This window comes from Lissotriton helveticus, chromosome 3_2 (genome assembly GCF_964261635.1).
Source record: "Lissotriton helveticus chromosome 3_2, aLisHel1.1, whole genome shotgun sequence".
NCBI lineage: Eukaryota > Metazoa > Chordata > Amphibia > Caudata > Salamandridae > Lissotriton > Lissotriton helveticus.
This window is the reverse complement of record NC_136062.1, coordinates 212,456,222-212,470,630: the sequence shown is the minus strand read 5'-3', so window position 1 is coordinate 212,470,630 and position 14,409 is coordinate 212,456,222. Positions and strand designations below refer to the sequence as shown.

At 42.0% G+C, this 14,409-nt stretch overlaps 1 protein-coding gene across 1 annotated transcript in view; it reads right to left on the bottom strand.

The window, feature by feature from the left end:
- Positions 1-14,409, bottom strand: part of CCDC33 (coiled-coil domain containing 33) — a 1,331,950-nt gene that overhangs the window by 1,242,571 nt on the left and 74,970 nt on the right. The window lies entirely within an intron of this gene.

Sequence of the window (14,409 nt, the reverse complement as noted above, 5' to 3'; positions counted from 1 at the left end):
ATTTATTCGATCAATCGCTTGATCATTGCAAAAAGGAATACAGTTTAAAATTATAAAAACATCTCATAAAACAACGATTTAAAAATACTAGTTAAAAAACATTTGATCCCAAGACCCTTTAGCAGCAAACTTAATTATGAACAAATCAGATAACAGTCATAATTCAGTGTGTACTAATGTGGGCATGGTGAGATTCAAAAAACAGTTACAAAAAAACAGTTACAATACATCAGCGTCAATACAGACTTATATAAACAGTATCGAGATCATAATCTACTCCCCAGAACAGATTTGATTATCTTGGATCTCCTCCACCAAGCAAATAACAAATATCTGGAAAAAGCAAAAGTCAACCACCTCGTAGTGTCAGATGAAAATATTCTAAATGCCTCGGCTGGCCTACTACAAGACAGTAGCCTACAAACTGGTACAATCCATTGTCTCCTATGGTCATCGTATGCATGGCAATGAAAAAGAAAAAGTATGTTGGACCCAGGTGCAGAAAGGCACGCAGGGCATAGTGAAGTTAAGCCAGTGTTACACCAACTTGATCTCCAACTATTAAGGGGCAAAGTCCCATATCAAAATTTGAGAAACAATACCCTAGCTTGGGGCGGCTCGATATCATCCAGACATACCACAAAATCATAACAAGCCTTCACATTTAAGAAGCTGGATGTCAAGGAGCCATGTACATTGCACCCGAGACTAGATCGATCTTGGAATTCCCAGTACCTTTGTTTTAATGTAGGAACCATACTTCTTTTGATCGAGCCAGGATCCTCCCATAGAGAAGCCAGATGTAATCTGAATAACCAGTCACTGATCAAATTTAGCCACTTTAAACGCCCTGATTGTTTGTGAAGAGCAATCAGCTCTATCAAGGCTTCCTTTATGGGAGATTGTATATTATAAAGTGGCCAATCGGTCTGAGGACCAGGTCCAATCTCAATGGTAACAAGGGAGTATTCTTTGGCAGATTCAGAATGGCCCTAATAAATTTATTCTCAGCGAGATTCAATTCCTATAGATTTTTGAGACCCCACAGCTCTGCTCCATACAGTGCCACTCCCAGGCCCTTGGCCCTGTGCAACTCAAGTAGCGGAGAAATGGGTCTAAACGGAGATGTTCTGGATCTCTTGGCAATCGCGCTATCTATATGTTGGAGGCAAATGGTACTCTTTTCAATTTGATGAGACCATGCTAGATTCTCACTGATATGGACCCCAAGATAATATATATATATATATATATATATATAAATATATATATATATATATATATATATTGCACAAACTCCGCTCACATTCTTCTTGCCACCTGTATTAGTGACGGAGCACGGACCACGTTTTTAGTGCATCAATGGAAGTCTTTATTGTGCTCCACCAACACCAGTCATCATATGAACATTAGATTGATTGTTCCAGTTAGCAAACAAGAACAACAGCTAAGGGCCATTGCTAACAACTAACTATGGCCCATAGTACACACGGATCCAACTACAGAGCCTTCTCTCCTGAAGAAACCCTCCATTACATTTAGGAGAGCCTCATCCATGAGCAATGCATTAGTGATTAGCGGCCCGAAGTAATACAAACTAGTAATTTGCTGTCGTCCAGGAAAGGGGTCTTCAAATGAAGCTCATGCAGAGCATGTCGTTTTGGTGTGAACATCTCACAATATAACACAGCATTCAGTGACAAACCAATAATACTAGATGGTTTCTTTGTGTGCAAAAATGATCATGCAGTGCATGTTTTAGAAGGCACTTGTAAACTTGTAGGTACATGTTAGAATTCTTCAACACCTGTGAGCCATAGTAAATTCCTATCCTACAGCTAAAAAACGAATCACACAAAGTAATAGTTGTAAGATTAACCACTTTTCCCTCTGTTATTCTGCTCAAGGTGTATTGCATCCTAGTCAGGGTGTATTGAGATTAGGTCATCATCTCTCAGCTACTCAATTTTCTATATTATCTATCTTTGTACAGAAGGTTTTTATGCCTTTGGCTATTTTCCCCCTAAGCAACATCATGGATTCAGGAAATAGTCACCCTTACGTTTCCAAGTGAGCCAAGAGAAGAGGGTGTGACCACTGCTTCTAGTTATCAACAGGCCATTAATAAATGATGAAACCTTGAGAAGGTAACCTTCTGCATACAAAGTCAGCAATCATTACATGTTTCAATTGATGCAATTACTCCCTTCATTCAATAAACTGACCAAGATGTTTCAGTATCAGAGACCACTATTTTAATCTCAAATTAGTAGAAACCCTTAAGTAAACTCATCAGTTGTAATTGGGCCCACCTATTATTCACTCTACAGAAAAGCAAAATGCCATAAACCTTTTCTTCAGTGAAAAAACTACAAATGCTCTGACAGCACAATGACAACACCAAGCTTGCTTCATCACTTACACCACCTCTTCCTGTAAAATCCCACTATGGTCATCCTACAAAATCTTGTCTTGTGCAGAATTCGCTGCCATACTGTACTTTCTCAAAATCACTTCTCACAAAGGTAATGTCTTACCCTGGTTGCTTATTAACGATTTCTGGAGACACTCCCTCACCATAGTCATTCACTGTTTCATTCAAGGCATCTACCTAGGTCTCTCAAGAAAGGACATATCATTCTAAATCATAAAGAAACCTACACTAAATCCTGATGGCTTCTCCTTAGACCGATCCATCGCTCACCTACACTACATAGGCAAGATCACTGAAAAAGCAGCCTGTGTTAGGATAGGATAGGATAATATTTATAAAGCTCAATATTACAAGAGGGTGTCAAGGCACTGAAATGATGAGGGAGGAGGGAGAAGTGCCAACATCCAGCTAAGAAGCATATAGCCAAGTTTTCAAAAGTTTCCTAAAGACCGGAAGAGAGTCCGCCTTGGAGATGAAAGGGGGCAAGGAGTTCCAGAGTTTGGTTCCCGCCACAGAAAAGGAGCGACCGCCCTATCTGGACCTGTGAAATCTGCGAGAAACAGTTTTTTCTATGAGGAGAATCTCAAGGTCCTCCCCGGAGTTACCACTGAAACAAGATTTTTAAATGTGATGAACCTTTGCTATGCATAGCCTTATATACCATATTTAGGACCTTGAAGGAGATGCGCTTCCTGATGGGGAGCCAATGCAAGGCTCAAATTCCTTCCCTGGCTGACTGATACTTCGGGATGTTAAGAATCAGCCTTGCCGCTGCGTTCTGTACCACCCAAAGCTTTCTCAGGGATACTGCGTTGATGTTAAGGTACAGAGTGTTGCAGTAGTCCAGACGGGAGGTGACTAGTGTGATGATAGTGAACGATGCAGTTTAGATGGGGTATAAGGAAGCACCTTTCTCAGGGTATTTAAGATATAGAAACAGGTGCTGACTGTACGGCTGACCTGGGCATCGAATGTTAGACCCTCATCAAAAGTAACCCCCAGATTTTTTGCTGTTATGACCGGGACAGGAAGGGGACCGCAGTCTGCAGGTCACCAGGCAAAAACTAGCCCCTCAGTTGTGACCGCATTGATCTTTAATGAATTGCCCTTCATCCAGCATACATTGATGGACATACATTGATCAAACTTTTCTGCAACTGATTGCAAAACATTTGTTATGGAAAGAATGATTTGTGTGTCGTCCACGTAGGAGAGCCCCTGGAATCTGAACGATCTCACCAACTCGGCCAGAGGGGTCACATAGAGGTTAAAAAGAGGGCGGCTCAGGGGAGATCCTTGGGGGTCCCCACAGGGAAGGCCAAAGGCCTTTGCTCTGAAGCCCCCACAACTAACAATGTGCATTCTGCCAGTCATAAAAAAGTGGAGAGGCTGCAAGGCCTTTACAGTAACTCTCACTTACAGCAGTCGCTGGGCCATGTGCCTTCTGATATTGCTGGACCCTCGTATGCACCCTAGAGTCTTCAATGGGATGTACCGGCAATGTCTTTCATTGGTTCTCCTCTTAACTTTCCGACCAACACTAGTTTGTTCATACGGGCACCTCTTGGTTCCAAAAGGTCCTCATCATCTGCGGGTTTCTTACTGTCCGTTATAATATTTAACTGCTATATAGATCCGCTTGGTGCTCCACTCAGATAAAATCATCGGGATTAACCAATATGCCCTGCTTGAAAGTCTCCTCTGTCTCAGACAGGAAACACTGCCTGCACATCATCCAGACCTGGATGTCCAGCAGGTACCTGAAGCTCAACATAACCATGACAAAATTCCTGATATTGTCCAGGAACAACAAACCGTACAAACCAAGCTCAATGAGAACCTTGACGGCTTTGAACCCCAACTTTCACCGAATGTCAAGTCACTTGAATTCACCATGTATACCAACCTGACCCACAAGTAAAACATTACCAAAAACACAAGGTCAGTCTGTCACATGTTCTCTCTTCTAAAGAAAGTGAAATTGAAAGTGACTTCAGAACTCCCGTTCAAGTCCTCATACTCTTGGAGCTGGAAGATGGGTCCATGGCTTCCAGAAGTCTACACTTGCAGTATTTCAGAGCATTCTACTTGCAGCAGTACACCTACTTCAGGGTCTGAAGAAATATAATCATATCACCCCCCCATCCTAAATATACTACATTGGCTCCGCTTGCCAACTTGCATCATCTTTAAAACCATCGGCATCATTTATAGAGCCATCACAACCAGGAGCCCAACTTATTTTCCAGAGAAGTTCACAATTTCTGTTCTGGACACATCAGCTGCAAGGACATTATCAAACTCCAGACTGAAAAGTGTAAAAAGAAGAAAGCAAGGTAGCAGGCCTTTTCCATCTCTGCACCAAGGATCTCGAACACTATATGCCAAATCCATCAGGACCTCCGCAAAGCTGCTCCAGTTTCGTAAAAAGTTGAATGCACACCTCCTTAAAGAACACTAAATCACAATGCATTACAACTACCTGTCCTATCGCTCGTTGGCATTATGCTAGCCACAGACCTTGTTCAGTACTCCCCTGTATTTTGGTTATGTTTGTACTACAGAAAAATCGCATACATACATGCTACTGACTTTTTAAATCTACTGAGGCCTGGGGCATATTCACAATGTCTAGCAGCGCATGAACATTATTTCAAACTCTTTGAAGGTCATCCAATGCTTCTCACTTGAGTCTTAAGTATTAATGAAAAAAGCTTAGTCATGGAGAAAAATACAACCAAGAAAAAGTTAATAGGTATGTCAGTTGCCAAATCTCAGCTTCAATCTGAAAGCTTGAGTAGAGATGAATTTGGTATTCCAATGACCGTACAATATTTTCACTTGACATAATGCATAGACTACCCGTCAATCCAGAATTAAACTGGGAGGACCATACAAAGCTATTGGCTCAGTCTCAACTCTTAGGGGCAGATTTACAAGCCCCTTGCGCCTCATTTACGCTGCCGTTGCGTCACTTTTGTGACGCAGCGGCAGCGCAAATCCTGCTCCATCGCAGGGGTACTTACAACGTGACGCATCTGGGAGATGCGTCACGTTGTAATGCCCTGCGCCACATGTAGGCGTTCCTGTCCAGGGGGGGGCGTTCCAGCGCAGGAACGCCTCCTAAAAGTGGCTGAGTGAAATCTACTAGATTTCACGTAGTCACTTTTAGGCCCATGCTGCGCCAAAACCCTGCGCCTGCCTGAAGCAGGCGTAAGGATTGACGCAGCATTAACTAGATAGGGCCCCCAGAGCATTGCTGGAGCTGCATCGCGCTTGTGACGCAACTCCAGGTTTTATTTAATTTTACACCCCATAAGAGTGACAGCTATTTTCAATATGTTGCTTTTTTGTATTTTTGTGTGTGTAGTATATTAGTCTTCTATATTGCGTACTTTGAACCGAGTCACACCTAGGTGTTTATAACAAGCAACAATTGAGAGCTCTGGAGTTGAGGCTGGAGGCAGGGCAAGTTTCTCACAGTGTCTATCAGTGGGTCAAAAAGAAGTCCAGAATACATGGTCATCCAATACTCAACCTCTCTCCAGAGAGCACATAGACAGCCATTGATTGACAAAGCCCATAGTCCTGGCTGGTTTAAGTGTATGTAAATTGGTGCGTTATATATCTGGATCTAATAACAGAAAACTCAGAAAGACACCAACATACTTTGGTGGCACGCTATGGAAATCACAGAAATGTAGTTGACATTTAAGCCATGCCTATAATACATAATCCACGCTTCTTATAGAGCCCCGACCCCACCCACTTTTTTCATCCCGCTTAATGCTCTTGCCCTCATTATCGTACCAGAGCCATTGTAAACTAGACTCCAGAATTTCTGAGAATCTTAAAAGCTAAAGCAGTAAGCGTTGTCTGCCAACTAAATGAAAATAAATATATATATGTATATTTTTAGCCAATCATTTTTGACAAATGGTTTTCATCTTCCCAGGCTGGGACAAGGATTTTCAGTAGGGTCCTAGGAGCCAGGGCTGGCTTCCCCTGGCCGGCTCTTTTCAAGGCCTGTGCAGTCACTTCAAAGTTATATGCATATATCACAACAGAAGGCATGGTATATATGCTTACATTCATGATGAGGCAGCAAGCATTCGCTACGATTAGATGGCACTATATGCTGGTGTCAGCTCCAACTGTGTCTCAGGATATTTGTTTTCAGAGCACCTTTTTCAAAAGAATAACAGAGGGAACTTGCTTGATTTTGTAGCTCAGACCCACCAAAAGCTTCTGGTTAGTTTGCATCCACCAACTTAGATGGAACAGGTGTCACTGTCTGTAATCTCTTTTACTACTCACATTAGAGTATTGAGTCATAAACCTTTGTAAGAAGTCGAGGTCCGTGACTATCATTCGTGCCTCATTCTTAACCCAACTAGATATAACTAATCGTAGTGGCAGATGATTACTTTCATTCTCTCATGAATCTCGAATCCAGTATTTTGACCATTATTAAATGTCTTCCCTGTAGGTATATCATTCATAAACTGCATATAGAGAGTGGTCTGTTGTTGAGGAGTGGGGCATCTGGGAACGGGATGTATACCACATTATGTGCCAGATGTATGAAGCTCAAATGGGTTCGCAAACGCCGAAATTCGGCGTTTGCGAACTCATTTGAGCAAAATAGTATGTATGTAGCAAATTTCAGTGCGAAATAGGGAATCGCAAATTTGCGATTCCTTATTTTGCGATTGCATTTAAGGAATCGCAAAATTTGCGATTCCTTAAATGCAATGTATGATGCAAAAAAAATTGCTAATTGTCCCTAAGGAATCGCAAATTACCACCAACTTCAAGTTTGTGGTAATTTGCAAATTTCTTGAAAAATGTCCATTTTTGCATTTTTCAAAGTGCCATGTGATGCACATACATGCCCTTAGGGCATGTATGTGCACCACATGTGCACCCATGCTTATTTCAGGGGTGCAACAGGGTGTCCTTTGGACACCCCTGCACCCTTAAATTATTCTCAATTTGCGATTAGCAAATTGCGAATCGCAAATTGAGAATAATTTCACATTCATTCCTATGGGCCTCCTGGCCCATAAAAATGAATGGGAAATTATTCCTTAATTGCGATTAGCAATTTGCTAATCGCAATTAAGGAATTTTAAGAAATCGCTAAAAAATAGCGAATTTCTACATACATACCATTTTGCAATTCTCAAATAGCGATTCCTTAAAAATCGCTATTTGAGAATCGCAAAAGTGTATCTTGATACATCTGGCCCCATATCGCTCTGCGCTGACGATGCCTTAATCTTACTCCGAGATGTGGCTGCATTGCTTCCGGGCCATATGAAGATATTAGATACCTTCTTGAGATTTCTGGGCTACCTGTGAACTGGGATAACATAACATAACACATTGTGTATTTGTTAAGCGCACATTTACCCCATCGGCATCTCTTGGCCTTGAATATCAGATGTTTATTGTTACCCAACTCAATGGTACTCATTTTATCGACCTCAGATCGATGAAAGGCTCAGTGGACCCATCGGGATTAGAACCTGTGACCATGAGTTCTAACACAGGCCCCTGCAGTGGATGCATTAGTCCACTGAGCCACCAGACCCGGCTAAGTCCTGTGTATTTCCTCTGGTGCGCAGACAGGCTGCGGAATGGGATGCTCCCCCTATGACCAGTCTATAATGGTGCTATGACACCTTTAAATATCTAGTTATCCAAATATGTCACACTGAACAAGATGTCAAGGAGGGGAATCTGGACAAGTTTGGCACGACCATGGAGTTGCCGTGACACAGACCTCGCGGCGGGCACCCTACACCGCGAGACTTCATCCTCATATTCCGTCTCCTGCATATCAGGATGGCAGGAAGAATTCTACCTATATAACTTAGACCCCTAACCCTCACAAAAGGGCGGGCCTCGACGACATTGGGCTTACAATTTTAAACAAATATACAGACATACAGGATTCCCTATTGATTCTCATCTCTTGGATAAATAACATTGCCTGCCCTGCTGTGGTTACATTTTATTGTCCGATACAACTGCACTGCTTGTGGCACTGGGTTAAGGCCTGCGCCCCCCCCCCCTCTTCTTGGTATCCCAGGTGCATCATCTACAAGAATTTAATACACCTTACAAGGCTCGCTGAGGTTGGATCCTTTCATACTTCGCCTCATGCACATCTATAGCCCCCTGGTCTCGCCCAGGGACAGTCTCTGCCTTGATATTATACACTTTATTCTCTTTGTTTAGCGCCCTGTTATTCCTTCATTGATGGATAAAATACCTCAAATATAGATGGCCCTGTGTGATCACTACTCAATTATGATGAATCTTACGCCCCGATGAAGGACTTCTAATATTTGATACTCCCAAAACGCGCGTCGGCGCACTCACCCTGTCTCTATGTTTGTTGTGATTTTTTTGTATTTAATGTGTCAACTTTTTGTCTTATGTATATGTTCATTGTAGTTGTGTATTTTATTGTAGTGTTTTCTTCACATGATTTGTAAGTCTGCTATTTTGATATATATACAGCTATTGTTTCTTTTGTATAGATTTAGGGCTCTTTTTCTTTGCACACGCTATTATAGGGATTAGTTATCACATGTATAAGTGTGTCTTTTAGAATAAAGTGTGATAAATCTAATGAAAAACAAATAAGAAAAATATGCATATTTTTAATAATAAATGATTGTAAACTAAAAACTCTGTGGGTCATATATGCATTTAGGTATATTACCATTTTTTTTGAATATTCAGTGGGGGATATTGCTCACATTGATTCATGGGGAATCTGGACAAGGCCGTGGGCTCCATTAGGCATCCCTGCCTTTCTGTAGCTCTCTTCCACTGTCTCTGCCGGGTCGGGTGGCTACATCTAAAATATTAGCTCTCCCCCGACTATTGTACCTCTTTGTAGCCCTGCTACTCCTGCTCCCTAGGAGCTTCTTTCGTGAGCTGAATGCGTTGTTGCTTCAACTGATATGAGGCTCGGTACGTTGTCAGGTCGCCTTAAATACAATACAACGCCCCTTTAATGACGGCGGCTTGGGGGCACCCCACTTTGAGCTTTACCAAGGATGTGAGTACATACACTTGGCTGTCCGATTCAGCCTACAGTACACAACACGAGTTTAAACAGAAGGTGGTGAAGGTGGTGGAGCGCCCTTGTTGGCACATATATATGCACTCTAAAGGCTCGGCGCTACCATATTTCCTCGCAATTGTTATTTGGGATTTGCCTACATTGTGCAGGGCAGCACAACATCCTGACCTGGCTACTTTGAGCGAAGTGGAGCTCACACTGCTGGGTTACCTCTTCAATGAGGGTACACTCATGTTCTTTCAGGATCTAGTGTAGTCATATGGTTTAAACAAGGGACAGTTCCTCATAAACAGGGTTCTCCGAAATGTTATCCTGGAGACATGGAATGCAGACAAATCCGAACACCCCATTTCCCAGATGCTACACGTCCTCCTCTCTGCCACTTGCACCCGCCACGCCATTACGGCTTTATACACGGTTGTGAAGTGCTAGGACAGCTGCGGTCTAGCTACTTGCACATGGCACATAGTGCAGCAATAATATCAATGGGACACACCAGCTACTTAGTCGGACCGGAAGTCCCGAGCCACGCCTGGCCAGAGAGTGATACATTGTGTGGAATGGGATCCGGGTCGCTCTTGCTGCCAGAAACACTAGAACGTTTCATCCCTTATCAGGTTGGTCATGTAACAAATTGAACAAACATAACTAGCACATCAAGTCAGCCAATCTTCGGTTCGGCTTAGGGTTCGGTCTCAGATGATATTGGTGATGGTGAGTGTCTCTTGGACTATGTGACATTGGAACTCCCACACGGGTGGCCTGTTGTTCCGGACTACAGTGATCGGGTCCTTGGGGTCTCGATGGACTTAATGGGATACTTGCTCCTTATATGTCGTTGGGTTCTGCCGCAGAGATGTCTAGGGGTTCTGGCCCTTCTGTCATTGGTGGTTCTGTGACTGGAGTGGGAATTCTATTAAACCATGAAACATTTCTGGTCACTGTCTCGCCGTCTCTTTCCGCCGTGATAGCTGTGCCTTTGGTGGCTTTACCATCCACACTCCTGGTTCGTAAGGTGTTTTGAACTTCCCCGTGTTCCAGCAATTTCAGATTAGTACAAAGCATCCGGGTATCAGGACACGGGTCTTTGCTTTGCGTCATCAGTCGGCGCGATCGTTGGTGCTTTGTCTCTTCATCTGAGTTGTCTTTGGGTCGTATGGTGGCTGTTCCTCACCAGCTACTCTTGGAAACATGTCGTTCCGTGGTCCGGCCAGCATGAGGGACCACGGAGATCTTTGAGTTGTGCAATGGGGTGTGCTGCGATACTCCCTCAAGAATTGTTGTAGCCTGTATTCTGGGTCGGCACTTTCTGCTGCCGCGATTCGCAACACTGTGTTAGGAAGATAACTGCTCTGGTTGCTGACAGCGATGCACACTCTCACTCCCACACCTGAATAGTGCCTACTGGGGAAGCAACATCATTTTATAGATGTGGCTTTTTGTATTATTGAAGCACAGCATATCCATGGAATGGAAGTCTCTTGCACCCCCAGATACACAACGGTGGTTGAGTGCCTTGCTGACTTGGACTAGGGCCGAAACACTCAAACTCTAGTTGCTCAGTATGAGAGGGGATTCCCGGACCGAAAGTGAGTGCTGGGAAACCTTCCTATTCATAGTGAAAGTGAAAACGGATGAACGACCCTCTTGAATGACAATCGGCTCTTCTACATTAGTTAGGACTGGCTCAACAGGCGCTACAATGATTGCTCTGTTATAGCTAGCACCATGTCCACTGCGCTGTACATACATGACACATTTATGCCCTAGCTTGCATGACCGCCCCAGAACGTACCCTCCGAGTTGCTATCACGTCTGGACACAAACTTTGAATAACCACAAGACACTTATTCCTCCTGCCGCCTCCTGTGACATACTGCTAGATTTATCAAAGACCCGTTTTGCGAGTCTTTAATAGCGATTCATAAGGAATCGCTATTAAGGACTTGCAAAACGGGATTCATGTAGGAATTGCAAAAAATATTGCGATTCCTACATGTTCCTTATTTGCGATTAGCAATTTGTTAATCGCAAATAAGGATGCGATTTCAAGGGTGCAGGGGTGTCCAAAGGACACCCTGTAGCACCCCTGAAATGTGAATTTACACTGATGTTGTGCACACACATGTCCAAAGGACATGTGTGTGTGTAACATGCAACTTAGAAAAATGCATTTAAATCCATTTTTCTAAGTTTTTGCTATTTACCACGAGGTTTGACTTCGTGGTAAATAGCGGTCCTAAATTGCGAATTCGCAATTTTTAAATGTTTCATGAATAGCATTTAAGGAATTTCTAATAGAGATTCCTTAAATGCTAATCCTCGCAAATTTGCGAATTCTTTATTAGCGATTTTTGCATTTGGGATGATGAATCCCAAATGCAAAAATTGCACTTGCAAAGGGCCAGATTCTCAGAATCTGGCCCTTTTGCGAGCGCATTTCGCTTGATGAATCTGGCTGATAGAGTATAGTCCTTCCGCACCCTCACTGACATGCTCCTTTCCTTAAAAATTGAACCTTTACGTACCGTCAGGGATTCACCTGGCATGGTGGGGTAATGGCAGGAACGTCCACACATTTCGGACAGCTGATTAGGAAATAATGAGATCTTGCAATGTTTAATTCTTTATGGCTAATTACTTATTATTTTTATGACCTGCTTCCCTTGCGCAATTATGTAACCCAAACAGGGGCCATTGATATTGTCACTATTGCCTGTTGTATTACCCGGACAATCCCCTATTTCTGATGTTGTAGCACTGGAATTATGTGTCAGGAGTACCAATAATGATCATTGCATTGCAACAAAAAGCTGTTAATAAAAATAATTGAAAGACAAAAAAAGAGATCAAAATCTCAATTCCTCCTGAGGTGTTCAAAAAGATAAATAAGTGCCCTTTGGAATTTGACAGGCAGTCAATTAAGATTGTGAGAGATTACCCAGTTCTTCTCAGTCAAATTTTAAAATGAGGCCCCCAATCCACCAACATAGTTACTTTCACATAGGTAGCTACACAGTTGACGGTCTATACAAAACGTATTGTAATTTTAAAAGCTTTGTTAGACAGAGCACAACCCAAAAGTTTGTTACCACAATTATTTAAGTAAATCAAACATGCGTGACATCATATATAGCATGACTCAAGTATTGTCCAAAACAGTTACCCGAAGAAAGTGTTCGAAAACAGAGTGATTAGATTAGAATTAATAGCGAGCGAATATAAAATCTAATCTAATCACTCTTTTTTCGAGCACTTTCTTCGGGTTACTGTTTGTCTCTTGTGTGATTTCACAACACTAATACCGTCTTTCACTTTTGTTCTTGTTTTTTCTTCTTCTCTTTTTTTGCTTTTCCTTCCCTCAGTATCCTTAAAGTTTGTAAGTTTCTTAGTATATTCACTTTCGTGTTTTTTTATACTATGTATTTAAGTTTTAAGGTAATACCATCAAGAAAATACAGAAGAATGTTTGGCTTCGAATTGTTCTTGTGAGCTAAATGAGATGTACACATTTTTTGTACAGCCTTGAAAAAGTTGTCCCAAGACAAAACACGTGTCGGCTGTGAATTTCTTTATGTCTACGTGTCAACTGTGATGAGTCAACTTTGATGAAGACTTGAAAATAAAAAGACTCTTCTGTTTTGTTGGACAATACTTGAGTTGCGCTATATATGATGTCACGCGTGTTAGAATTACTTAAATCATTGTGGTAACAAACTTTTGGGTTGTGCTCTGTCTAACAAAGCTTTTGGTCTTATTTGGATGTGGGGTCTCCTACATACAGTACAACAATGTGGATGGCACAGTGTTCGACATTGAGCACGCTGGAGAATATCCCTGTGTTTATATCTTGACTTCTAATACAAACTTGCACAGAGGTGCTGGCCAGCATATACCACTGCTATCTTGTGCTTAGTGTAAACGTATTGTAATTTTCTATCAAATGGATACCTCTGAAATCTTTAAAATCTAAGAAGACTATTAACAGCGACTCAAAATATTTAATCACAAATCCCCATGTTCACTACATATCTAAAATTTTACCCATTTTGCCATATCAATGAAGATTATTGATAATAGTCCACCTACAGGTCTTCATCTATTGGGCCCATTTGTACTTTTGGTAGATAGTTGAATAGTAGTCTAAGGAAATTCACTCCACCCAGTAGCCAAGTCTCCTGAAATATTAGTTTGTGTTGAATAACAAAAGTAATCAAAACCACTTTCCTAACTGATGGCCCAGTGTATGCACATTTGTAACTACAATATCAAGATTCTTCTCCCTGTTATTTAAACTTGTCTAATGTATGGTTAACAAGTGTTTGAACATGACAAGCCAAGGATTTAATAAGATCTCTAAGATTTCCTTTGGTGCTTTTGATTTTTGTTTTAAATCTTCTCTTTCAGTTGTACTTATTAGTACTACTCTGATCATGCTATGCGTTCCTGACCCTTCATGCACCTACCTCAAAATTGACTTTTTTTTTCTTCGTTTTTTTTTTGCCCCCACACCCCTCGGAGAATCGAAGGATCCCACCCACCACCCCCCTGTCACCCACCCACAATGGGAAGGGACCACCCTTCAGGTTCTACTGCCGTTGGAGAGGCAGCTTCTGCAGCAGTCTACCTGAAGAGTCCTACCACCACCCCCACCAAGTAACTTTGCATCTCGAGAAGTTAATCTCTTTGACTTTAGCCTATTTGAGTCAACACAATCGGAACAAAAAAAAGCATTATAATCTTAACTAAATAGTAAGTCTCTGTAGTTTTAGCTTTTGCTTTAGCTTTTACTTAGTCCAGAGAGATAATGTTCAGCTTCTTTGGGATCGTTGAAAAAGTAAGTGCGCCCACCTTTCATAACTTTCAACCGTGC